Consider the following 2,911-nt stretch of genomic DNA (forward strand, 5'->3'; position numbering starts at 1 on the left):
TATATGTGACCTCCTCCCTGGGGGACGGACAACAGAAAAGTGGGTGAAGGAAGATGTTGGACAGGGCAAGATATGACAAAATAATCATTTATAAATTATCAAGGGCTCATATGGGAGGGGGCAACGGGGAGGGAGGGGAAAAATGAGGACCTAATGCTGGGGGCTTAAGTGGAGAGGAAATGTTTTGAGAATGAGGGCAATGAATGTACAAATGCACTTTACACAATTGATCTATGTATGGATTGTGATAAGAGTTTTATGAGCCCCTAATAAAATTATTATTTTTTAAATAAAGAAGAAAAAATAAATATAAAATAAAAAATAAAGTAAAAAAATAATTTAAAAAAAGAAGAGAAAATTACTTCTTGATATAAAAGTATGACCTATACATAGGAGTACCACTGATTTTGTTTCTCTAGACAACCCAGCCTAACGCAGAAGGAAAAAATATTTCCCAAGGATCGATGCTACGCTGTTTTCCGAAAGTGAACAACATAAGCTTTGCATCTGCAGCTCGATGGTTCCACCTATCAGACTAACTTGGAGAAATGTTCTTTTTGTTATTTGGTTTTCCATAAATACAGCCCTAGCCCTGCTGACGCTCTATTGAATCAAAAGGCCAGTGGGAAGGCACGCTGTTTGTTGACTAGGAAAGAAAAGTTTGGGAGAGTTTACTTCTGAAAATTTGGTGGAAATAGAGCACAAAATGTCTGACTTTACTCACAACGGCTCGATAAAAAGCAAGGTAACACTGTATTTTTCTTTAGATGATCACTACACACGGTCTCCCCTAACTGACCATGAATATCATGGAATTCTGGAGGAACCGATTGACTACTAGATAAGTCAAGAAAGACATTTCTTTTAGGCTCTGTACTTTTACTAAATCAATCGTTATATCCTGCACCAGCGAACTCTTCTAAGTAATCCCTGAACGTTCTCCAAGTTCATTCCAGTAAGTTCACCGCATAATTGAACCACTTGATTGTATTAATTAAAAATGCCTTTGAGCACTTCTTATCCTTATCCTTGGCACTTGGGCCTGAGGAGGGCTGCGTCAATCATACCAGCAGGGAATCTGCCAAATGGAAGCTGTTGTGTTCTTCCAACCACGTGACATTTTCCCTCTAAAATGTAATTCATATAGTCAATAGGAAACGACAGTAGGCAGTTTTGTATTAATGGTAAAAGAAAAAGCATACATTCGCTCTGGAACTATACCGCGTGCCATGGAGGAGGGGACAGATGAGGGTTACCCTTCTGGGACAGCAGCTGCTGCACTTGAAGTTGAACTGAGGAAGGCCTGAGGCAGCTGACCCGGCTTCAGAGTAACACAGGTATGTCTGCCTCCACTGTTCTCTTCCCCACACATTTCAGAAACATCTAGCTTCATTCAAGTTGTGCTTTTGAAATTATTTTCACCTGTGCAATTTCCAGCAACATTTGGAATGGGAAAACTTTTAAAACTGTATCTCTGTTAATTAAAAATGGAAGCATATAGTTACAAATAAAAATGTGAAATTAGAACCTAAAGAAAAATCATAACTGTCCCAATAAAACCATGAATCTAGCTATATGCCTTCTTTGTTTGGGTGGTTTTTTAAATTATATATGCACAATATAGTGGAGATTGTGTTGGATACATTGTTTTCTTATCCCAAAAGTTTTAATACTTAAGTAGTAAGAATTTTATGTCATTTTAATTTCTAATAGCCTACCTTCAAAGGGCTGCAGGATAGTCTATTTCATGAGGTATGAAGATGTATTCGACAATTTCCTTATTATTGAATATTTTGGTTGTGTTCAATTTAAAGTCATTAGAATGATAAGTCATCTTTCAAAAGTGATTTTCTCACCAAACAATGAACAGAATATAACACTGGTTGTCAAAAAAAAATGTGTTAACTGTGAATAAACAGATCTTCTGGAGATGTTTAAGAAATCTAAAAAGCCGTTAGTCTTAAAATAGCAGCATACTCTGACCTATTTAATGAGTTTTGAAATCCTTTTCCTGCATTATTATCCTTTAATTTATTATACTAAGATGGATCAAATTACCTTTGGGGTCATTTAAACTGAAGTACTTCATAACTAAATGAATCGTGTCTTAAAATATGTGCTGAATTTAGGAGGCCATTTCCTTTCAGGTTGAATCAAATTCCAAGAATTTGGGCGTTATTATATTCCTTTCCAAATTCTTCTCTCCCGACACCAAGACCTAAAGCTGGGTAGCATCATAAAAGTGGCCAATACATTTTTTAACACTTTACTCAATAAATTGTTTAATATTAATCATTTGGTTCCTATTTTTTACATTTCATTGTTCAAATTTTAGCACTTGGCCATTTGGGGTGTTTAGCATGAAATGTTCTCATTTTGGTACAGTCATGAACTTTTTTGTTTAATATCTAATTCCTATTTGCAAAAGACAGTCTCCCCCTCCCAAACTTCATGCATTATCTGAATTTGCTATTTGCTGACATTTAACCATGAGCTCATTTTAAAACAATACAATAACTATTATTTTTACAATCAGAATTTAACATTTTAGCAGTTTTAAGTACCCATTGCACATAACTCTCCTTGTGAGGGCAATTATTAATTTGGAAAGACAACGGAAACAACAGTTAGGAGATTTTAAAACAATTCCTCAATACCATTCCCAGAAGACAATTTTTTTTAAATGTTGAAATAAATGTACTTAATTTCTCTGATTTTTGGCTTAGTGCTCGGGTTAAATGGGGCTGTCTTGATTCTACAGCTCTTAACTGCCAAAATAAAAATGTTAAAAATAGAATCATGTGCAGAGCAATGAGTTCACTTTTGTCAGAAGGGACCAGGGGCAGCCCTCAATGAGATGATGTGATGAGTGGTCACCCACAATGGGCTCGGCCATAGGAACTCTTGTGAG

Source organism: Echinops telfairi, unplaced genomic scaffold (genome assembly GCF_000313985.2).
Source record: "Echinops telfairi isolate 266 unplaced genomic scaffold, ASM31398v2 ScPeMD7_7468;HRSCAF=8506_0, whole genome shotgun sequence".
Lineage (NCBI taxonomy): Eukaryota > Metazoa > Chordata > Mammalia > Afrosoricida > Tenrecidae > Echinops > Echinops telfairi.